At 44.3% G+C, this 24,959-nt stretch overlaps 1 protein-coding gene across 3 annotated transcripts in view; it reads right to left on the reverse strand.

Annotated features, from left to right (window-relative positions):
- Positions 1–24,959, reverse strand: part of LOC111844188 (voltage-dependent calcium channel gamma-4 subunit-like) — a 75,785-nt gene that overhangs the window by 46,508 nt on the left and 4,318 nt on the right. For all 3 annotated transcript variants that reach the window (XM_072705592.1, XM_072705593.1, XM_072705591.1), the window contains one exon: positions 8,233–8,456. The gene's annotated coding sequence lies outside the window, so the exon portion shown is untranslated. The remainder of the gene's footprint in view (positions 1–8,232; positions 8,457–24,959) is intronic.

A 24,959-nucleotide genomic window follows, 5' to 3' on the forward strand; every position in this document is an offset into this window, starting at 1 on the left:
TCTCCTTTCAGCTTGTTAGTATTGGGCTTTTTCTGATTGACCTATTACATCACAGACATAAAAAATGATAAAATTAATTGAAATGGATGTGTGGACAAATGAAGTGACACAAACTTTAATTGCGATCTGGGGTGTGTTTCCCAAAACCATAGTTGAACTACAGAGATAACGACGCTGCGAACTTATGTAGTACAATGCATCATTAAACGACGCATGTGTTTCCCATAGTTTGAACAAACGTTCTCAAACACTGTCGTTAAGTTGTGTAGTTCTAACTACAGCTTGAGAGCTTAGTTCCAGGTAAATACGTCAGCGATGGTGGAAAATGTAGCCTAAGAAGGGTATAGTCACCGTGTAAGTAAGAAATTTAATAATCTTTAATACCTAATAAGGAGTAATTTACCTCTACGATCACATATAATATGAAGTTGTCTGAAAATGTAGTTTGAAACGTAATTGTTGTGTGGGTCTCTGGTCATAAGTACGGTATGATTGTACATTAGGTCGACCAAGTTGGCAACTGTCTGTAGTGAGCAATAGGGACAATTCTCAGACTGCAAAGTATTTTATTGGCACAAGGGTGGCTAATTTTATCCAGAAAGGACCGTTTGGCATGCAGCTTTTCACTGCAACTCCATACTTGGAGTAGTACGTAGAGGACTGATCGACTGAAGAGTTCAAACACCTGGGTTTGAACATCTGATCGAACGGTTATCCCAAGAAAACCTGGAAACACACCGGCCCTTTCTGGATAAGATTGCCTACCCCTGTAGTAGCATATGCAGTTAGCACATGCATTGTTTGGTAAAGGATGTTGTGTACCCAATGGTCATTGTGTCATATGGCACACTTCACCACATATAGTAAAAAGAGAAATAATAAAAAAACATTAATAAAATAAAAAGAAAAGAATAAAACCCAATAATAATAATAAAAATAATAATAAATCATTATCCCTTGTATGTGTACATGTGTATATTTGTAGCCCTATGCAGACCATTGGGTAGCCATTCAGCCCATCAAGCTCATTTGGGGAGAACTTAACTAATAGCTCAGAGTTGTTAAAATCTTATCTAGCTCTGATTTAAAGGAACCCAGGGTTTTAGCTTCCGCTACACTAGCAGGAAGACTATTCCATAGTCTAACTACACGCTGTGTAAAGAAGTGTTTCCTCAAATTTGTTTTAAAATGTTCTCCCGCTAATTTCCACTTATGGCCACGAGTTCTAGTATTTAAACTAATATTGAAATAGCCATTTGGCTGAACAGCATCCAGACCCGTTAGAATCTTATAGACCTGTATGGACGCATCAACATACACACCGAGATCTTTCTTGTAATCAGCTACCTTTATTTCAGTGGAATCCATAAAATATCTGTACTTTATATTTCTGCTCCCTACATGGATTCCTTACATTTATCTGCGTTAAATTTCATCTGCCAAATATCAGCCCAGTCGCTAATTAAATCCAGATCCCGCTGTAGCCTCTCTGCTGCTAGATCAGTATCTGCTTCACCACCCACCTTGGTGTCATCTGCAAATTTAACCAGTTTACTGTATGTATTGGTGTCAATATCAGTAATGTAAATTAGGAACAATAGTGGTCCTAAAATTGAACCCTGCGGTACCCCACTATGAACACAGGCCCACTGTGACATTGTGCCTCTAATAACTACTTGCTGCTTCCTGTCAGTTAACCAGTTTTTGATCCAAGCTGCCACAGTTCCTAAAATCCCTGCAGCTTTGAGCTTTAGCAAGAGCCGTTTGTGGGGGACAACATCAAAGGCGTTCATAGTGGGGTACCGCAGGGTTCAATTTTAGGACCACTTTTGTTCCTAATTTACATAAATGATATAGACACCAATATATACAGTAAACTGGTGAAATTTGCAGATGACACCAAGGTGGGTGGTGTAGCAGATACTGAACTAGCGGCTCAGCAGCTACAGCGGGATCTTAATTTAATTAGTGACTGGGCTGACACCTGGCAGATGAAATTTAACATAGACAAATGTAAGGTACTCCATGTAGGGAGCAGAAATATAAAGTACAGGTATTTTATGGGACCTACTGAAATAAAGGTAGCTGATTATGAGAAAGACCTTGGTGTGTATGTTGATGCTTCCATGTCTCATTCTCGCCAGTGTGGGGAAGCAATAAAAAAGGCCAATAGGATGTTGGGGTACATCTCCAGGTGTGTGGAGTTTAAGTCAAGGGAGGTAATGCTAAGATTATACAATTCCTTGGTGAGACCTCACCTAGAATATTGTGTACAGGTTTGGTCACCATATCTTAAAAAGGACATAGCGGCCTTAGAAAAGGTGCAGCGTAGGGCCACAAGAATGATTCCTGGTCTTAGAGGAATGTCATACGAGGAAAGGTTATTTGAGCTAAATCTGTTCAGCCTCAAGCAAAGGAGACTGAGGGGGGACATGATCCAGGTCTATAAGATTCTAACAGGTTTGGATGCTGTTCAACCGAATAGTTACTTCAGCATTAGTTCAAATACAAGAACTCGTGGCCATAGGTGGAAATTAGCGGGAGAACATTTCAAACTGGATTTAAGGAAGCACTTCTTTACACAGCGTGTAGTCAGAGTATGGAATAGTCTTCCTGATAAAGTAGTGCAAGCTGAATCCTTGGGTTCCTTTAAATCAGAGCTAGATAAGATTTTAACAACTCTGAGCTATTAGTTAAGTTCTCCCCAAGCGAGCTCGATGGGCCGAATGGCCTCCTCTCGTTTGTATAGTTCTTATGTTCTTATGTTCTTATGTTCTTAAAGGCCTTCTGGAAATCTAAGTAGATCACATCATAGGCCTTTTTGTGATCAATTTCACTTGTAGCTTCCTTAAAGAACTCAAGTAGATTCGTTAAACAGGATCTACCTCTCCTAAATCCATATTGGCTATCCCTCAGAATGTTATTTGCATCCAGATAATCTACCATTTTCACTTGGATTATAGCTTCCATTATTTTTCCAGTAATGCTAGTTAAACTGATTGGCCTATAGTTTGCTGGATTACTTCTATCTCCTTTTTTGAATATAAAAATGAAGTCGCCTTAGAAAGGAATACAGCACTTTGATGAAGTACTCCTTATTCACTGACAGGTCTTATGCCATAATGGAAGAGTAGAATGACACTACAGCGGTCAGATATGAATCCATGCCTTTGTACTCGGGAAAACACGTATGTGATGTTTGGATATTACACACACCTGTCTATTCCAGTCAGGACCTAACATTCTGTAAGCAACATCAGACCAAGAATTTGTAAGTGTTCATAGTGTGATTGAAACACAATGATCTGAAATCAACGTAATTACAGATGGCGTGTCTTTCACAAAATGCAGTGTCATAGCTAAAAGTTCTTCTGTGTACCACTTCTGTGTACTTCTGTGTCTCATTATTTTGCCACTATTGCTATTTCTAAGTTTTTCATATTATTGGTGTTATGTGACTGACACAATAAATTGATGACATATGTGATTGTTATATATTTATATGATATTTTTCACAGTTCGTGAGTTTTTGTATGCGACCGGCTGTGAAAGTTAGACCATTCATATTATTAAGTTTGTTAGTTTTTGCGCATGACTCGCCGTGAGTCAGACCAATCATCGCTGGAACCATTGTAGTTCGAACTACGGTAGTCCCAATGAACTAACATGGTTCACAAACGGTTGGATCAGATGGTTTTGGGAAACAGTTGTTGGATTTTGTTTAGTTTGAACTACCATAGTACGATGCATCGTTAATGCTAACTTCCGTCATTGTTTGGGAAACACACCCCTGGTCGGAAGAACAAATACAACAATATTAGGATAGCATAAAAAGAAATGTAGTATTTTGTGTAATGTACTATGACAGTATTGGAAATGTTTTAAATACAGACTCTCCTGTACTTACGAATGAGATACATTCGTTTGTAACTTGAAATGTTTGTAAGTCATTATTCAACATCATTTAAGGGTATACGTAAGTACAAAGAACTAGGATGCTGGGAGTACACACGCTACATTGCTGCGTGGTGGGAGTAGCGGCCAGAAGTCGTACCAGGTGGAATTGGTGTACAGAAAAAAAAAATTGATGTTGCGGACAGGAAACGGGAGCCCAATGAACACAATTCGGACTTACAGTCCTCTTTGTTCGTATGTCTGAAAGTTCGTAAGTTGAAAGTTTGTAAGTAGAGGAGCATCTCCATTTGAAACATTTCCAATACTGTCATAGTATATTACAATGTGATTTTGCTATAATAAATATTGGGGTATTTATGAAATAAAAGAAGAATTTAACATATATTTCTCACGAACCCTTCTAGGAGTGATTTAAACAGCAAAGATGAAAATGATTTTGATTGTCTCAGAGAAAGCATGCAGCACTAACGCAAAAGGAGTGGAGGTAAACTGATTTTTGAACATATACTAGATAATCTTGAAAATGAATAATCATTAAAATTTTTTACAAAGTTTTTTTTTCCAGTGACAGAGTAAAAATGTTTTAGCGAGACTTCAACTCCCTTCATTATAATTTCCGTACCAAACTGAAGGAAAGAAAAAGTCTGGGGCTGGTTGCACAAATCACTTTAAGCTAAGATTTTCCTTGAAGTTTCCTTAAAATAAAGGCAGTTGCACAAACACCCTTAAGTCTTCTCCTTAAGGTTTCCTTAAAATGTTCACTTAAGTATGTAAGTTTTCCCCCCATATCGTACACTTAAGGAACCCCTTAAAGTTCCCTTAACAGTTGCACAAAAGAACAAAGTAAGGAAAAAAAACTTAAGGTACCTCTGACTGTATTTTAACCACAACATGGCTGAGTTTATGATGATAGAAAAGAAGCAAATGAACACATCCTGAGAAGAGTGTCCTGTGACTGGGAGTACCCAATGAATATGATTAATGATGATCAATTGATTTTACCTGACAGTCAATTTATGATTTTATGCATATTTTATTTACATATTTTTAAATCTGGCTAGCAGATCAATCTTTTGGTTTCACAGAATGAAAATGATGTAATGTTATCCTACTAATGAGTGATGGCAAGTTTCACCCTGAGCACCGGCAATATTAAACAGTACATTGGTTACGGGACAAATTTTCTGATGCACAAATAGGGAGATGCATGCAAAAAACAGTGGTGGCTTAATGGTTAGGTAAGTGCACTTGTAATTGAAAGATTGCAGGTTTAAATCCCCGACCAGCAAGGTACTACTGAGATACCCTGAGCAAGGTACCACCCCCAAGCACTGCTCCCCGGGTGCTAAATTAGCTGCCCCTTGCTATGTCACATTGTCACATACACTCACCTAAATGATTATTAGGAACACCATACTAATACGGTGTTTGACCCCCTTTCGCCTTCAGAACTGCCTTAATTCTATTTGGCATTGATTCAGCAAGGTGCTGAAAGCATTCTTTAGAAATGTTGGCGCATATTGATAGGATAGCATCTTGCAGTTGATGGAGATTTGTGGGATGCACATCCAGGGCACGAAGCTCCCGTTCAACCACATCCCAAAGATGCTCTATTGGGTTGAGATCTGGTGACTGTGGGGGCCATTTTAGTACAGTGAACTCATTGTCATGTTCAAGAAACCAATTTGAAATGATTCGAGCTTTGTGACATGGTGCATTATCCTGCTGGAAGTAGCCATCAGAGGATGGGTACATGGTGGTCATAAAGGGATGGACATGGTCAGAAACAATGCTCAGGTAGGCCTTGGCATTTAAACGATGCCCAATTGGCACTAAGGGGCCTAAAGTGTGCCAAGAAAACATCCCCCACACCATTACACCACCACCACCAGCCTGCACAGTGGTAACAAGGCATGATGGATCCATGTTCTCATTCTGTTTATGCCAAATTCTGACTCTACCATTTGAATGTCTCAACAGAAATGGAGACTCATCAGACCAGGCAACATTTTTCCAGTCTTCAACTGTCCAATTTTGGTGAGCTCGTGCAAATTGTAGCCTCTTTTTCCTATTTGTAGTGGAGATGAGTGGTACCCGGTGGGGTCTTCTGCTGTTGTAGCCCATCCGCCTCAAGGTTGTGCGTGTTGTGGCTTCACAAATGCTTTGCTGCATACCTCGGTTGTAACGAGTGGTTATTTCAGTCAAAGTTGCTCTTCTATCAGCTTGAATCAGTCGGCCCATTCTCCTCTGACCTCTAGCATCAACAAGGCATTTTCACCCACAGGACTGCCGCATACTGGATGTTTTTCCCTTTGCACACCATTCTTTGTAAACCCTAGAAATGGTTGTGCGTGAAAATCCCAGTAACTGAGCAGATTGTGAAATACTCAGACCGGCCCGTCTGGCACCAACCATGCCACGCTCAAAATTGCTTAAATCACCTTTCTTTCCCATTCTGATATTCAGTTTGGAGTTCAGGAGATTGTCTTGACCAGGACCACACCCCTAAATGCATTGAAGCAACTGCCATGTGATTGGTTGATTAGATAATTGCATTAATGAGAAATTTAACAGGTGTTCCTAATAATCCTTTAGGTGAGTGTATGGGTTAAATACAGAGAACACATTTTGTTGTTGTGCAGTGTGTCAACAATGACAATTAATCACTTAATTCTAATTAAAATGCATTAAATGTAACTGAGATACAACAATAATTCTAACTGCTCAATTTTTCATCTACTACTTCTCTTTTCCCAGTATTCTACCTTATACTACATTATAATCTACCAAGTTAGTGCTTCTGCTTGTTGTCAACCATTCAGCTAATTTTATCGCTATATGCTCCATTCAGTTATTAGTCAAGCATAAAGTGCCTACTCACTGAACACAATACACCAGGGGGAACAGTCCACCTTTTCATTAGATAAGGAGGCAGTGGGGACAAAATCCGGTAATTTTTTTTTATTTATATTAGTCAGATGAATCATTTTGTCATAGTCATTAAATGCATATTTAAATCATGTTTTTGTTTTAATTATCATTACACAAAAAATGTTCATCAGACTATTTTCTCATCAACACCGGAGGCAATAACAGGGATCACAAGCAGGCATGAGTGCAAGCAAACAAACTGTCTCCATGTAAACTACCGTAAAATGTCTTTCACTGCAGTGAATCCCTTAAGATTTTTTTCTGAACTAAGGAAACCTTTTAAGGTATTCTGTGCAACACCCTTAAATAAATATCTCAGCTAAGGAGAAATTAAACCTCAAGTATCATACTTAAGGGGAAAACTTAAGGTGTTTTGTGCAGCTGGGCCCTGATCTTATTCCACCTGACTAGCGAAGTAAGAATTGGATGTGCATAACATGCAATGTTGGTATTAATATCGCATGTCACTGAGTCCTACTACAGCCATTTTTCGAATTCAGTACAAAATACCTTGCCTCACGTTGTGATGTTGTTCGGTGCTGCTACCAGTTTTTACACCTTTGAAAAACCAGCACCTTGAAGTACCATGCTTTTGGTACTTTCTTGATGTACTAAATGTATAGTACCTACTGTGGTGGAAAAGCGCCCTTTAATTGAGCGGTGAATTGGACAGCTTTCCAGCGCTGTACATTTTGTATGTGCTGTACATCCTCTGCTATGCTCCAGGCTTCTTCTGTTAACTGGATTCTTCTGTTACTTCTGGGTCAAAGCTTGGGGAGAAATTGTGGAGCACGTGCAGAGCGCCTAGGCCGGATTGAGTCTGATTGAATGTATATATGCAGGAGTAAATCGACTCCCAATCACATTATCTGGGGATCTTAGTCCAACTTCAAGAAATTCGATTTAGTGCAATTTCAGTCAGATTAACATGTTTACATATACTTTAAAAGTGTGATTTTAGTTAGACTAACACAATACAATTTTCTGACCAATCACAAAAATTACAGCTTTAACTTGCTGTTTGAGAAAAAAGTTTACTATCACATTTTTTAATTCAATTTCATTCTATATCAAGATACAGTAATTGCTATATTTTAATTCTAGCTATCACACCAACACGACAGTGACAATTTATAAGTCTTTTTCCTGTACTTTACCAACAACAGCACTGAGCCTAATACAAACTGCATACACTTTCCATAAAGCAAGAGAAAATAACCATCTGGAAGCAGTGAATTATTTTATAAATGGTGACATCTGAATGTTTCAGGAAAAGGTGCTGTACTCTAATGGAAATTCCATTCTGTCCTATTTCAACCCCAGCAACTCATACATATTGACTCTCCCAGCAGCACACACATATTGATTCTAGGTTTCTGTGTTTACCTGGTGCCGTGTTCTTCCCCTTTCCCTCAATTTTTGCTGTTTCCTTTTCCTTGTCAGTGAAAAATGTGCCGACTCCTCTGTCCAAGCTGCATCCATCGACTGTCTCCCCTCTTGCTCTTTTTCTCTCTTTTTCTTCCTCTTGGGATCTCACTCAGTTAATATGTGTTCACTTTTCTCCACTTTTCTTCAGTTACCTGGATTTCTCAGAACAAGACAATTTGCTCCTGAAAAAAACAGTTAAACACATTTAAACAAGCAGTCATCGGGAGTACGGAAGTGAAAGTATTTCTCTACCAGAGCATGTGAGCGGAGCGGAGCTGAGCGTGAGCGAGGAGCGGAGCGGGCGGAATTTGGTCAGAGCGCGGAGCGGTTTTTTAATTAAGGCTGGAGCGGTCGCTTTGTCTCGCTCCAATTTCGCTCCGATACCGCTCACACTACAATTCTGAGGCATGCCCAAATCTACCCAGAATTCATCTGTACAATTATCAAGACTGTTACACAAATTGGCCGAGATGGAATTCGCAAAGTATTTCACAAAGGAAACTGATAAATCATACAAGTGTACTATTCTTATCAAACGTATAGATGACAAGAATGTACAGCAAGAACAACAATGTGGTGAAACTGTTTCAGTGAGTAAAGATTCACTTTGGAATCACTTTTCTCAGAAACATGAGTGTGCTACGCGAACAAGCGTAAGCCAGAGCAAAACGCGTGCAAGTTTTATATGGTTGTAGCATATTGTAACAGCGTGAGATTCGGCTGTAAACACACTACAGAGAAGCGTAGCTTTCTGAAAGCAGGAGCTATCATTTATTGCACACACTTCAGGAAAAGCACTATCATCATCCCAAAACCCGCAGGTCACTAACAGCAACAGCCTTCACACTAACGGTAGATTAATTGAATAACAACTATTTCCTAAACCATTCCCGTAAATGTTCAACCTAAATATCCCTGTTATAACTAAACACCCCCCTTGTACCAAAATAACACAGAACTAACACATTCTAAACACAATTCTCCCTTCTACGCCCCAAAGCATTCTGGGAAACTCCGCCCCCAACCCTCCGAATTGCTACACAGCCCCCACCTAGCTGGTTAGCTGTCCTCAGCAACCCAACTATCTACCACAAAGTCCTGGAGGTGAGGGGGGCGCTGGCGTAGCCGACGGGGCCACGATGGTGGATCCCCAGTTGCGGGCTGGAGGTTGGGGGGTGATTCATGGCCAGGCTCGGTCCCGGCCTCCAGTCTGGGAGGGGCCAGGGGCTGGTAAGGTGCGAGCCGGTCACGATGAAGGACCACCAACCTGTTTCTCTTGGCCAGCCTCACCCGATACACGACGTCCGTAAGCTTCTCAAGGACGGTGCAGGGCCCACTCCAGTGACTCATCAGTTTGGGCGACAGACCTCTCCTCCGCTCTGGGCTATAAACCCATACCTGCTCGCCAGCATTAAAATCCCTCCCTCGGGAGTGAGTGTCGTACGCTCGCTTCTGCCTGCTGCCCGCCTTCACCAGTGCCTGTCTGGCCAGTTCGTGCACAACCTGGAGTCGCTCCCACAGCTGGAAATAATAGTCCATACCCGGCTTCCCTGCGGGGGTCGGTTCTGGGGGAGAACCAAAAACCAAGTCCACTGGGGTGCGCAGCTCGCATCCAAACATGAGGGACGCTGGGGTACACCTGGTGGACTCTTGCACTGCCGTTCGGTATGCCCATAGGGCCAGGGGCAGATGCTGATCCCAGTCTTGCTGCTGGCGACTGGTCAAGACGGCAAGCTGTGTGGTCAGGGTGCGGTTAAAGCGTTCGACCAGGCCATCACTCTGAGGGTGCAGCGGCGTGGTCCGGGTCTTTCTCACCCCCAGCCGGCGGCAGACCTCGGCTAGCACTTCAGACTCAAAGTTCCGCCCCTGGTCGCTGTGAAGTTCTTCTGGGGCCCCGAATCGGCAGAACATCTCGTCCACCAACCGCTCCGCAGTGGTGGTAGCGCTCTGGTCAGGGACGGCGTAAGCCTATCATCGCGAGCTGTCATCGCCGTGGATCGGCTCTACGTGGATGGACAGCTCTACCGCGACCCTAACATCACTCCCTGGTTATATTAACGCCACCCCAGATAAGAACCTGTTATATTTTTCTTCTTTTCCCAAATCCTCTTCTGTTTAATCTAGCTTATACATGTTAAATCGCTAATTTAATGTTATGTCATAACAAATACACTGCCGTCAGTCTCCGCAGCGCTTCAGTCCTAACAATGTTTTCGTTTCTATGTTTCTTACTTACACCCTTACTCGCGTGCCCCTTTGTATGTCTTTTTCACTTCTCCCTGCTTTCCCTGCACCGATCACCTGCTTTAAATTTCTACTCAATCACACACAACACCCTCGATTTTTACACATCTGCACGACATGATAATGTACATATGTACTTAGCTTCACCACAACCACTCCGACCTTATAGTGCACACAGACATATAGGATACACACGCACACAAGCGCTCACACGCTCGTTCGTATCTGACTCATTTGCACGTGCAATATTAGCTACACACACATGTCTATGGGCACACTAAGGTTTGTCTCATGGAATGTGCATGGAGCTGGCTCCAGAGAGAAGAGGTTAAAAATATTTAGCCAGCTTAAAAAACTACAGGCAGACGTTGTTTTATTACAAGAGACTCATAGACCTGCCACAGCTACAGATGAACTTAAAACACCTGAGTTTCCTAATGTGTTCTCAGCCTGTTATAACTCTAGGCAAAGGGGAGTAGCAATTTTAATACATAAAAATGTTAATTTCACATTACTCAACACAATTATAGATCCAGAAGGTAGATTTATAATCATTAAATTGTCTATACTTAACAAGAAGTTATGTATTGTTAGTATATATGGTCCAAATGTTGATAACCCTTCATTCTTCCACGTTTTCTTTACCGCACTCTCTGAACACCTAGATAGCGCACTCGTTCTTGGGGGCGATCTCAATTTCGCACTAAATAAAGAAATGGATAGGCTCAGTACAGCTGCTCAGCGCAATTGGGAATCCATAAATATAGTTAAGCAGTACATGAGTGACTATGGTCTTCGTGATGCATGGCGTTCTCTTCACCCCAACCGTAGGGAATATACTTTCTTCTCACACGTCCATCACTCTTACTCTCGTCTGGATTATTTCCTAATCAGTAGCTCACTGCTGAGTGACATTTCAGACACTGAGATACACCCTATAGCTGTCAGCGATCATGCTCCTGTATCTTTAACCCTAATAAATAAGAAAGCCATTCCACCAATTAGAAACTGGAGATTTAATACATCATTGCTTAAAGATGGAGATTTTATTAACTATTTCAAAAAAGAGTGGGCTTTATATTTAGACTATAATGACCTGCCTGGAACATCAGCATCTGTTCTCTGGGAAGCAGGCAAAGCTGTGATGAGAGGTAAAATAATCTCATTCTCATCACATAAAAAGAAAAGAGAAAACAAGTATATTCAGGAATTAGAAGAAAACATCAAATCCTTAGAAGAAGCTTATGTATCATCCCAGGAACAGGAAATGCTGAATAAAATACGCAAAGCAAAATTAGAATTAAATGAAATTATTCATAAAAAAACACAATTCTTAGCACAAAGACTTCGCTGGCAAAATTATGAATATGGTAATAAATCAGGTAGATTTTTAGCTAACCAGTTAAAAATAAATAAAGAAAAAACAACTATATGTGCTGTTAAAGACTCAACTGGGGATACAGTATATGACCCTGAAAGAATAAACAACACTTTCAGGGACTTTTACAAATCTTTATACTTACCACAGATAAACCCATCTAAAGACGAAATTGATCAGTTTCTTGATAGTATAACCCTTCCGAAATTATCAGATAATCAAACGATAGCACTGGATTCTATGCTGACACCAGGTGAACTCCAGGAAGCTTTGAACAGTATGCCCAATAATAAGGCTCCAGGCCCAGATGGATTTCCAGTAGAATTCTATAAAGAATTCTGGACAATTCTGTCACCAACATTCTACAGAATGTTGCAGGAAACCAAGGAAAATGGTAGACTACCACCAAATATGAATTCTGCCAACATTAGTCTCTTGCTAAAACCAGGCAAAGACCCTATATTGCCTACCAGCTATCGTCCAATATCACTTATTAATGTTGACCTTAAAATAATCTGCAAAGCTCTCTCAAAAAGAATAGAGAAGATAACCCCTCACATAATTCATCCTGACCAAACTGGTTTCATAAAAGGGAGGCACTCATCAACAAACACACGTAGATTACTCAATCTGATAGACTATTCGTGCAATAAAAACCTTCAAATCATAATATTGTCTCTAGATGCAGAAAAAGCATTCGATAGAGTTAGTTGGAGTTTTTTATTTGCAACATTACACAAATTTGGTTTTGGAACCTCTTTCATAAACTGGTTAAAAATATTATATAGTTCCCCAACAGCATGTGTTAGGACAAATGACCAAACATCCTCTAGCTTCTGTCTCAAGAGGGGCACCAGGCAGGGATGCCCTCTCTCCCCCTCACTGTTTGCAATTTTTATTGAACCACTAGCAGCAGCAATTAGACAGGTTATAGTGATTAAAGGCATCAAATGCAAGAATGTGGAACATAAGGTCAGTCTTTATGCGGATGATGTGTTACTTTTTCTCCAGCATTCACAAACCACTCTCTCTGAGGTAATTACATTAATAAACTCTTTCTCAAGAGTCTCAGATTATTCAATAAACTGGTTAAAATCTACAGTTCTTCCAATTAACTGCTCCTTTCAGAACTCTTCCTCCACTCCACTGCAATCTGGGGATATTAAATATTTAGGTATTAATGTTTCACCTAGGCTGGCAGACTTAACTAAATTAAACCACATCCCACTTTTAAAGAAGGTAGAGGATGAGCTGGTTAGATGGAAGTCCCTGCCCATATCACTCATGGGAAGGGTTGCATCAATAAAAATGATGGTGTTACCAAGAATTAATTATTTATTTGCAATGATTCCAAGTAAACCATCACCTGACTGGTTTAGATCTCTGGACTCCGCCATCTCTAAATTCCTTTGGAAAGATAAACCACCGCGTATTAGCCTAAAAACGCTGCAAAGGACCAAGGACAAAGGAGGACTAGATCTGCCTAACTTTCACCACTACTTCTTAGCCAACAGGCTTCAAAACATCTCAGGATGGCTAAAACATACCTTCTTAGATGAACCTTGGCTAGACGTAGAACAGGCTCTATGCAATAACATAGACATTTCGGATCTACCATTCATTAGCTCAAACATTAAACGACATGAATGCTTCAAAAGCATCAGTATCAGCTCTTCTCTGACAGCATGGTGGGAGTTTCTTAAAATGACTGAGTCTTCATTAATCCCATGCAAACGTACTCCCATCTGGAACAACCCTGACATACTACTAAACAATAATATCATAAATTTCCCGGATTGGAGTTGTAAAGGTATTAAATACTTGGAACATATATTTGAAGAAATAGACTTTATCCCCTTTGACTTATTAGTTAAAAGACATGGGATTAACAAGAATAGATTTTTAGAATATCAACAAGTTAAATCTATAGTAAAAAGGAAATTCAAGTCTACTCAAATCAAATTACAAATACCACCAAGGGTGGCAGAATTCCTTAATCTCAAAACCCCCAAATTACTGTCTAAAATATACAGGACACTTTCTAAAATGGATGATTCAATATCCCTTCCTATTGCAAAATGGGAGGCAGATTTATCAATCAGCTGGAACCACAATTTCTGGTCTAAGACATGCTTAAAAACCTTTGAACTGATTAGAAGTCCCAATTTACAATTAATACAATACAAAATCCTGCATAGAGTGCACTATACAGGGCATCGGATGTTCAGGATGGGTTTTACATCTTCTAACAACTGCTCACACTGTCAAGGGGATACACCTGACAATTACATCCATGCTCTTTGGTTCTGTCCACCTGTTCAGATGTTTTGGCGCAGGATTTGTGAGGACTTATCAAAGTGTCTGAAATGTACCATTCCAGCCTCTCCTTCAGTCTGCTTGTTGGGTGACTTAGATGGTGTCACTACCGAGATTAACACAACCCACATGGCTTTCACCGCTTTATGCATTGCTAAGAAGACTGTCCTCATGAACTGGAAAAATAAAAATAACCTTAATATCAACCAATATAGAGAGAGTTTGCTGGACCATATTAGTCTTGATACAGCTTCTGCCGCCACATTAGACCAATCTCTCTGGGCTCCTTTGATCAGCTCCATCACCTAGTGGCGGTGGGGGGTCGCAGGTTTGTCCCGCTTCGGTCTTTGTTGTTGGTGTGGGGGGGGGCCTATGGGCTTGGGGTGTCTGGGGGTTCCCTGGGGGGGGGGGGGTTTCTGGGGGGGTTCGGCGCTGGGACTGCGGTCCTGGCCTGGATGGGGCTTTGGTGGCTCTTGGGTGGCGTCTTTCTGGTGGCTGCATGCAGCGCTGCTGGGGTAGCCTGTGCCGGCGGACGTAGGGTACCAGCCTGGCGGCCGTGCTGCTCCTGGGTGGGTCCGGGGCGGGCTTGGGGTTCTGGGGGCGCTCTGCCTCCGGGCTGGGGTTCCGGCTGGGCTGGGGGGGCTTGGGTCCTGGTGGGTGGGTCGCCGGGGTGTGGGCTGGCGCGTGCACTGGGGCCCGGCCCCGGCGCGGGGACCTTCGGCGCATTGGAGGGGCTGGGGGCCTCTTTAGCTGGTGGGGAGGTTGTTACCATCTGCCCGCAGGTGGTCCCTGCCTTAGGGGTATCCACTCTGCGGGGGTGGGGGGGAATCCAATAGAGTAGGAGAATGGACCAAACCTGGGTGTCTGTTGTCTTATGTAGTCTGGGAGTTGACTGAATGGTGGGGTGGGTGTAGTTTTTCCCTCTGTGGTGGGGTCTGGTTGGCTGCCCCGGGCTCTGTGGTGCCCGGTGGTGCCGCTGCTCTGGGCCCCCAGACTGGATGGGCCTCGGCTCTCCCGCCCTGGGTGGATTTCGGGGAACGGGGGTGCTTATGGGGGTCAGCGGGGGGGCTGGCTCCAGAGGGGGGGTACTTTGCCCCCCCCGATCCTTTCCTCCCCATCCCTAAATGCTTCCCTCCTCCCGCTCCGTCACCCCAACACACATATAGGGCTTTGAGGTGCAGGTGCGTCGCTGGGATGCAGGGGATTCCTCCTCTGTCCTCCCGTGGCCACCTGTGTCTCAATCACACATCACAACTTAGACACTCTCATTACTTACTCTCTCATGACACATACATTTAGGGCCTTGGGGGTGGGCACAAGGAATGGCGTCCAGAGGGCGGTCTGTTCATTCAGCCTTACCTCTGGTGCCAGTGCCCACTTCTCAATTTTAAGTTGCATATAGACATTGAGGGTTCTGGGGAGGGGCCGAGCTGACACCAGCTGCTGATTGGCAGAGGGTGGTTAGCACCATGCCCTTCCCCTGTTTTAAAGCACTTTAGAACAACACGCACCAACACCACATATGAGCGGGCGGAGGGAAGCATGGGGTCTTTTCACACCCCCGTTCTCTGTTCACCATCTGGGGCCGGGGGCTGGGAGGAGCTGGCCGTCCGGTCGGGGTCTGGGCTGGTGGGCTTCTCGGCTGCTGTGGGGTCCGGGGTGGTCTTCTTGTCCCCATGCCAGAGGAAAAAAGGGATCCATCTCCGAGGTCTGGTGGCGGATTGCCCCTCTGGGGGCGGTGGTGCCTAGATCTCGGAGTATAGAGTATATATGGGGAGTGTGAGTGTGTGTACGGCGTTCATTTCTGTGTCTTCATGTTGGGCGAATGGGTGAATATTTGTTTATGTGTGCATGAGGGTGGGAACGTATGCTTGTGTATGTGTGTGCCTGTCTGTCTATACGTATGTGTCAGGTTGGGTCTTAGACTCCACCTGAAATAACATCTCAGGCTCTATTACCCCCCGCCACACTCCCTGCTGGTGGATGAGGCCCCAGGCCGCCGATGCGTTGGTGGTTCTCGATGTCTGGGGCTGGATGCTCTGGTGTGTGCTGGCTCACTCTCGGCGGTTGCCTGCCGGGGCCTGGCCCTTCCGGCTCTGTCGGGGCCCTGGCTGGGGGGTGGGGGGTCCCTTGGATATCTGGGCCCGGGGTCCGGTCTGCCCTGGTGTGGCCGGCCGCCGGCGGGGCCTGCGTGCTCGTCGCCACGGCCCCCTGGGGCTCCTGTGATGTGGCTGCCGGATGGCCCCCCTCCGGAGCGCTCCTCTGCCCTTTTCTCGGTGGGGGCTGCAATTGTCCCTGCGTTGGTCCTCCTGGGGTTCCCGTGCCCTGGGGGGCCTCTGGATATCTGGGGCCCGGGTCTCCCCCGTGTCGACTTCATGTCCTGGGTGGGCGGGGCTGTGGCTCCCCACACACACTACTAGACAATTACTTGGAGAAACCTTAGGAACACCAGCGCGCTGACACACAGGTGTGCACACAGGTGCTCACGGACACGTGCTCACGGACACACACTGTCTTGATCGGCTGTTGTTTCTGGGCATGGGTTGTAAGGCTGGTTGTGTGTGCTGTTCAACAACATTTAACGTTTGATGGTCGTTGTGATTAGTACAGATGTTGTATGTTGTCTTTCTCTTTTCAACAGACATGGAAGCAGATTATCTGTTTTGTTTTTTTCTTGGTTTTTTTGTTTTTTTTTGTTTTTCTTTTGTTTTTTTTTTTTCTGTTTTCTTTCCATTCCTCTCTCTCCCTCTCTCTCTTCCCTCCTTCTCCTTTGTCCCCCGCCCTCCCTCTCCTTCTTTTGAGGAAGTAAATAAAAATATTAAAAAAAATAAATAAAAAATAAATAAATAATAATTAAAAAAAAATAATAAAAAAAATAAATAAATAAATAGATACAGTCCCCCGCAGAGGGGGGGTGGAGGAGGGAATATAAAAAAAAAAAAAAAAAAAAAAAAAAAAAAAAAAAAGGGACGGCGTAAGCCTCCGGCCACTTAGTGAAATAGTCCATCGCAACTAAGATGTAGCGGTTGCCCCGTTCGGTGACAGGGAACGGGCCCAAGATGTCGACCGCCACCCGCTCCATTGGGCCCCCCACCCGGTACTCTTGTAAAGGGGCATGGGAGCGATGGGTAGGCCCCTTTTTGGCTGTGCAGGTGTCGCAACGATGCACATACAGTTCCACATCCTGGCGGCACCCGGGCCAGTAGAATCGGGCCCGAAGGCAACACAGAGTTTTAGCTACCCCGAAGTGGCCTGCGCCTGGGGAGCCATGCACCAGTCGGAGTACTGTGGGGCGCAACAGTCGAGGGACTATTAGCTGGAGGATATCCCTACCGGCTCTGGGGGCCTGCCAGCAGCGGTGAAGGAGCCCCTCATGTGAAACCAGACTGGCCCACTGCGAGTAGAATGACTTGGTCTCCGCATCCAACGCAGACACTGCTGACCACTCAGGCCTCTGTCTGGTCCTTACCCACTCTTGGACGCGAGTCAAGACGGGGTCTTGACTCTGACCACATCGGAGTTGCTCCAGGTCAAGGCAGTCCACCCCAGAAGTGCTTGGCGGTGCCACAGGGTCGTCACTGCTGTTGGTTCGGCCTACCCCAACGCCATCCGTGTCCCGTAGCACAGCTACCTTAGGGTCGGCCATGTCTTTCCGCTCCGCCCGCTCGCAGTATTTACACTCCGCCTCCTCGCATGGTCGCCGGGACAGTGGAACCGCCCTTCCGGTTCCTTGAAATTGAGGAGCCAGGTGAGAGACGCATGGTCAGTGCGCAGAAGGAACTTCTGACCATGGAGGTATGGTCTGAACTGCCTGAGGGCCAAGACAACAGCCAACAATTCTCGACGGGTCACACAATAGTTTTTCTCTGGTCGAGAGAGAGAACGGCTGAAGTAGGCGATGACCTGTTCACCAGGCGCCCCCTCTTGGGACAGCACTGCCCCCAGTCCCACATCGCTAGCATCGGTATCCACGATGAACGGTCGCTGGGGATCAGGGTAAGCAAGCACGGGGGCTGTGACCAGGGCCGTTCTAAGCTGGGAGAAGGCACGCTGGCAGTCCTCACTCCACTGGAACCTCTGCCCCTTTTGTGTCAGACAATGTAAAGGGCTAGCGATAGTAGCAAAATCCCTCACAAATCGCCGATAGTAAGAGGCAAGGCCTAGGAAACTTCGTAACTGCCTGATGTTGCTAGGGATTGGCCAGTTCTTCACCACGGCCACCTTTGCCGGGTCGGTGGCTACCCCTGCGGCACTGACCACATGGCCTAAGAAGGATGTCTCCCGCCGGAGCAGGTGACACTTCCGGGGGTGGAGACGCAGGTTAGCTTGGCGAATGGCCAGGAAAACCTCCTTCAGGTTAGCCAATGCACCCTTGAAGTCTCCAGCGTGGACAAGGAGGTCATCCAAATAAACCACGCAGCGGCTCCGGGGTACGTTAGCCAGGACCCTCTCCATCAGGCGTTCAAAGGTGGCTGGGGCATTGCAAAGGCCGAAAGGCATCACTTTAAACTGCCACTGGGCGGTATATCAGGTCTTCGGGCGCGCCTCTGGGGCCAACTCCACCTGCCAGTAGCCGCTCCTGAGATCAAGGGCGCTGAACCAGCAGGAACCAGCAATATGGTCCAGTGTGTCATCCACCCTGGGTAGTGGGTATGAGTCCTTGCGTGTTGCCTGGTTGAGGTGGCGGTAATCAACGCAAAAGCACCATGTGCCGTCCTTTTTTCTCACCATCACTACTGGTGCAGACTATGGACTGGTGGAAGGTTCGATGACCCCAGCCTCCAGCATCTCCCTGACCTTTTTCTCGGCCACAGGTCGCTTAGTCAATGGCATGCGGTGCGGTCGGAGCCAAATGGGGGCCCTGTTACCAGTGTCAATGTTGTGCTGTACCAGCTGCGTGTGGGTACAGTCCTCATCTCTAGCCGCGAATATGTCGGCGAACTGGTCCAGTAGCTCCCTCAACTGGTGCCTCTGGTCCTCTTTGAGGCCCTCACAGCTCTGGCCGTACAGCTCATTGATTGCCTGCTTGGTTTCCTCAGACGGTGGCTGCGAACGTTTGGACGTTGGTGGACCCCTCTGCTCCAGCTGACATCCAGGGGATGACGGAACATTAGCAGGCCCAAAGGTCGGCGCGGAGACGATGCGCACACCTCCCTCGCCAATAGTGCGGAGCGCTATGGCTTCCCCATCCAAGTGGAGGGTTGCCCCAGACACGTCTACCACAGCCTTCCACTTGCCCAAAAGATCCAGCCCAATGATGCAGGGATCTTTTATCTTGCCTAACCAGAACTGGTGGTCCATGGTGCGGCTTGCGATGGTCACTTGTAGCGAATGTTTTCCACGCAGGTGGGTGCACTCACCGGTCACGGTTGTAATGCAGAGCTTAGTAGCCGTCCAGCCCTGTGGGTTGGTGGCATCTGTACCCGGTAGAACTCCTGGGCGGACCAGGGAAATGGTGGAACCAGTGTCCACTAAGGCTCTGCACCAGATGCCATCGAGGCCGCAGTCCACATAGAGTCCCGAAGTTCCCCCAACCCGTCCGAGGCGCCACTGCGACTGAACTGGAGGTGTCCTTGTAGGTGGCAGTTCCTCCGCTGTGCCACCCCCTTCTAGTTTAACGGCGGCTGGGGAGCAAGGCTCCTTGGGGCTGGTGCCGGGCAGTAGCGTGCGATGTGGCCTGGCTCCCCACACCGGTAACAGGCCTCCCCAGTCCTCCCCAGCATGCCCCTGGTTCTGCGTCGTGGTCGCTGGGGAGGTGTGCTCATGGCCTGACGGGCTGCTTCCTCCTTGTCACTCCCCTCACGATGTACTTGGCGAGCCTGGTCTCCTCGACGAATAGGGTGCATTCTTCCACCCAAGACATGTTCAACCCTTTCTGCTTCCTGAAGGGCTTCAGCCAAGGTCTTTGGTGCACACAGACGTATGTGCTCCCGGAGTCGCTCCGGCTGGAGTCCCCGGACGAAGGCTTGGAGAGCGAGTTCTTCCTGGGCTGCTGCAGTGAAGGTGGGGTACCCTTGTCGCGCAAAGAGTCGTAGGTCTGCAGTATAGGACCCCAACCCCTCCGTGACCTTCCGCTGCCGGCTGAAAAGCTTGTCCCTTGCATCATCCGCGTAGACACAGTGGCCAAACCGATGTTGTAACGCTCTCTCGATCTCATGCCACTCCCTCCACTGTTGGGGTTGGAGGTCGGTAAGGATTTGCAGTGCTCGACCTTCCAAGGCGAGTGCCACCTGGACAGCTGTCTCTTCTGAGGACCAGCCATTGAATTGGGCGGCCAGCCGCACTTGGGCCAAGTAGTTGTCAGGAGGGTCCTCTCCATTATAGCGTGGCAGCTTCATGCTGCTTCGCTGGGGACTGGCCGTCATTGATTGCAGCTCCTCCCTTGGTCTTGGTGCTTGCAGTAGGTGGCGCTGTTCTTCTGGCCTGCTGTCAGTCACCCATTGCGGTCCTTGTGCCTTCCATTTTCGGCTGCTGGCCCCATCCGGTAATCGGCTAAGCAGTTCTTCTTCTGGGGCTGCAGTGGGTTTCTTTACTTTTGGACGGGCTCCCTCTAGTGCTTCAATGCGCATGATTAGCTCTTCAATCTCTCTTAGTGCCGTAGCCATTATGGATCCCACTTCTGACACCAATGTAACAGCGTGAGATTCGGCTGTAAACACACTACAGAGAAGCGTAGCTTTCTGAAAGCAGGAGCTATCATTTATTGCACACACTTCAGGAAAAGCACTATCATTATCCCAAAACCCGCAGGTCACTAACAGCAACAGCCTTCACACTAACGGTAGATTAATTGAATAACAACTATTTCCTAAACCATTCCCGTAAATGTTCAACCTAAATATCCCTGTTATAACTAAACACCCCCCTTGTACCAAAATAACACAGAACTAACACATTCTAAACACAATTCTCCCTTCTACGCCCCAAAGCATTCTGGGAAACTCCGCCCCCAACCCTCCGAATTGCTACAATATCAAGTCTATAAAGTAAATTAAAGTATAAAAGCCTATAAAGTAAATTAAAGTAAAAAAGCCTATAAAGTAAATAGCCTATTGGTAATCAAATAAATTCGTTTTGTCATTCAAAGTAGGTCTAATAAGATTTTTTTTTTATTTCACGTAACGTAAAATTTTATTTTAGAGACGTGCTGCATCAACAGAAAAAAATTGAGTAATTTAAAACGTGTCTGTATATTCTTTAGGCTATTAAGCCCACTGATTCCTTTATTTTTAAGCCTATTTTTGTGTGGAATGCCATTTCCAAACCTGTCCGTTGTTGCCGATAGGTTGCTTAAAAATAAATATTTTCTGTTCTGACTGGCAATGTTGCCGTTGCTCATATTTCTTTATGACATAAGGCTTTGGTGTAAGGTGACATTTGTTAGGCATGCAGATTATTTGTCCCTCTTTTAAATTGGAGCGAGCGTGGAGCGATTTGACTGGAGCGGGAGGACATTTTAGTGGAGGGAGGAGCGGTGTTGAGCGGAGCGGCTTAGTGCGAATTAGAGCGGAGGAGCGGGCGGAGCCAACAGCCTCGTGAGCGAGGAGCGGAAATTCTCACCGCTCCGCTCCGCTCACATGCTCTGTTCTCTACAAATAAAAGTAATATAAGAAGCAGCACTACACAGGTACAGAACAAATACAGACTGTATACATGTAAATAAAGCAGTACAGGCAATTAAAAAGGAAAATGTGTATTCTACTCTCTTGGTCTAGAAATATCAAATTTAAAAAAACAGAATAGAGCAAACAAGGATACTGGGGAAGGTGGAATAAAAGAACAACGGAACTGGGTTATTTGTAATATGAAAAAGTACATGTTTATCTATCAGTATTTGAAAGAATGCCCTCTAGTTATCCTCACAGACAATGCAAAACATGCAAGTGGTGCAAACAATACCAGTGTTTTAAGTGCTTCCGTCAAGTTATTCCTGATTTTGGTATAGCTTTTCAATTTATGGTTAGGTCCCCTCAAGTATACCACATAGAAATATAAAATAAGCCAAGCATGTTTTTAATACCATTTTAACCATATACAGGTAGTACAGTGCACAGTTAAAAACAACGGACCAAGGTACTACATAAATTGATGCAAGACTAACACATAACAACCTAACAATGTAGAGTGAATCTTCAAGAAATATGGGATATCCTATCACCTATATGCCGATGACATTCAGATTTATCTACCGATCATAGCTGGAGGATCAATTCCTAATCTATCACTGGTATCTTGTTTAAAGGAGGTAACCACCTGGTTAGAGCAAAATTGCCTACAGTTAAATGCTAGCAAGTCGGAAGTTATGGTTTTTGGGATGAATAAGGATAACACTGGTTTAACTGATTTGTTAGGTACATGGGAATCAAAGGTTCGTCCTAAAATAAGAAATTTAGGTGTCATTTTTGACTCCGCTCTTATGTTTGACCATCAGGTTAAAAATGTGGTTAAAAATTGTTTTTATCAGTTGAGGATTATTGCGAAAATGAAATCATTTTTGTCTGTGGCCGATCTTGAAATAGTGATTCATGCTTTTATCTCTTCTCGTCTGGATTATTGTAATGCTCTTTATGTAGGACTTGGTCAGTCTCTAATTTCAAAATTGCAGTTGGTTCAAAATGCTGCCGCGAGACTACTTACTGGTACTAAGAAAAGGGAGCATATTACCCCCGTTTTAGAACGGCTTCATTGGCTACCGGTAAAATTTCGAATACAATACAAGGTGTTGTTGTATGTTTATAAAGCTGTCCATGGCTTGGCCCCGGAATATATTAAGGACTTGGTGCTTATGAACACTGGTAGATCACAAAGGTCTTCTAATTGTTTATTGCTCTTTGTTCCAAGAACACGTCTTAAAACTAAAGGGGATCGAGCTTTCTCAGTAGTTGGCCCTAGACTGTGGAATAAGCTTCCCCCTGATATTAGATCTGCTCCAACAGTTGATGTTTTTAAAGTTCGTGTGAAAACGCATTTGTATTTTGTGGCTTTTAATTCTTGAATGTGTTATTTGATGTTATGTGTCTGTTTGCTTTTATGTACAGCCCTTTGGTCTACGTTGTGGTTGAAAGGGCTATATAAATAAACGAGACTTGAGACTTGAGACTTGAGTGCATAGTGTGAAATCTGTGCAAATTTTGAAGAACAGTACAAAAAGACAAGACAACTGACACTGACGAGAACAAACAGCACAGTAAACCTAATTCTGACATGGTGCAGTTTAGTTGGAAAAATGAGGTAAGTCAATGGAAGCAGGTAAAATAAACGCATATAAAAACTGGAGTAAATTTATATAACAGACACTAACATGTTTTCCTATAGAACTGGGCGGTATATCAGATTTTTTGAGTATATAGATATATTATCAAACAATATATAGGATGAGACAATATTGTTTACAGTATATTGATATACTTTGGCTTTGAGTTAAATTGGGGCTCTATTAAAGATTTTCGATAGGGAACTGGTATAGTACTCCTTCCTAGTTCACACTTACATGACAGCTTCAGTTGTGAAGCTGCGCAGAATCTCAAAATTCACAGCTAAAATCAGACCATTCAGTTAGTGGCATCTCATGGGGAAGGTGACTGCCACATAGGTTTTAGATTTTGTTTTGTGTTAATAAACATTTACTTTCTGTTTTGAGAGCATTATCATTAATTGAGAAAAAATATTGGTTTGGTGGACATAGTGTGGTGAAACAGTTTTATGTCATAGCTGCTATATTTTACTGGTGTACAGATATACATATCATCATATTTATCTTGAGACTTGTATCTGGAATAAAGAATTTGTCTATACAACCACTTCTCGTTTAGCAGCCCATTTCAGTCCCAAAGACCAAGATGTCAAGCGAAATGGCCGCTAAGTGAAACTCGTAGTACTTTAGGCCAGACTGCCACTCTACTTAACCCTGTCTTCAAGTCATGTTGGAAAAATCATATATACAAAATGAACACACATGAATACCACTACAAAGTCATATTTAACAGAGAGAAACTCAGGATTTTCTTTAAGCTCTGAGTTCCTGAGTTGGGCAATGGATAGCTCTAGTGTGAAAGGCAAAATATTTTTAAAGTTGTGAATTTTATGTAACCTTTCATTGTAAAACTCCTAATTGTTTTGAATGTTAAGAAGATTGTTATTAAATGGTGCACTGTCACAATTTGTCTCAGAATTTGATATGTCAGCTACCTCTTGTTTAAGCAACCCACTGCGCATAATGACGTCGGAATGACATCTTTAATATGTCGTTTTTGGACGTCCAATTTTGATCCACTGAAGGGGTTGTTTTGTAACGCCAGGCGACGTCTTTTTTTGACGTCTAATGAACGTCTAGTATTGACGGCCGTGGGACCTCCATGTATGGGCTATTTATAGTCCAAATGTGGTCATTGTGGACGTCTTATAATACCAAAAGCAGACTAATTTTATACATTGTGTATGTCGTGTCTCGACTAAATTCATATATAAATGAACAATTTCACCATGCTTTCAATTAAAACTTAAATTTAAATAATATATTGCTGCGACGGGCAGATGGAGGTATCGCGAGCAGAGAAACACTGAGACTACTCTGGCACCCAAAGAGCAACCAAACATAATTATATGTAAGAAACACAAAGTTGTCAGACAACGAACTGTAAGACGCATCCACGGTGGGACATTTATGTAAGCTAATTACACACGAGGATCAGACCGGGTACACACAAGACACATGTAAACACATGCGCAACAATAAGGAATTACCTAT

The sequence above is a fragment of the Paramormyrops kingsleyae genome, chromosome 23, assembly GCF_048594095.1.
Source record: "Paramormyrops kingsleyae isolate MSU_618 chromosome 23, PKINGS_0.4, whole genome shotgun sequence".
Lineage (NCBI taxonomy): Eukaryota > Metazoa > Chordata > Actinopteri > Osteoglossiformes > Mormyridae > Paramormyrops > Paramormyrops kingsleyae.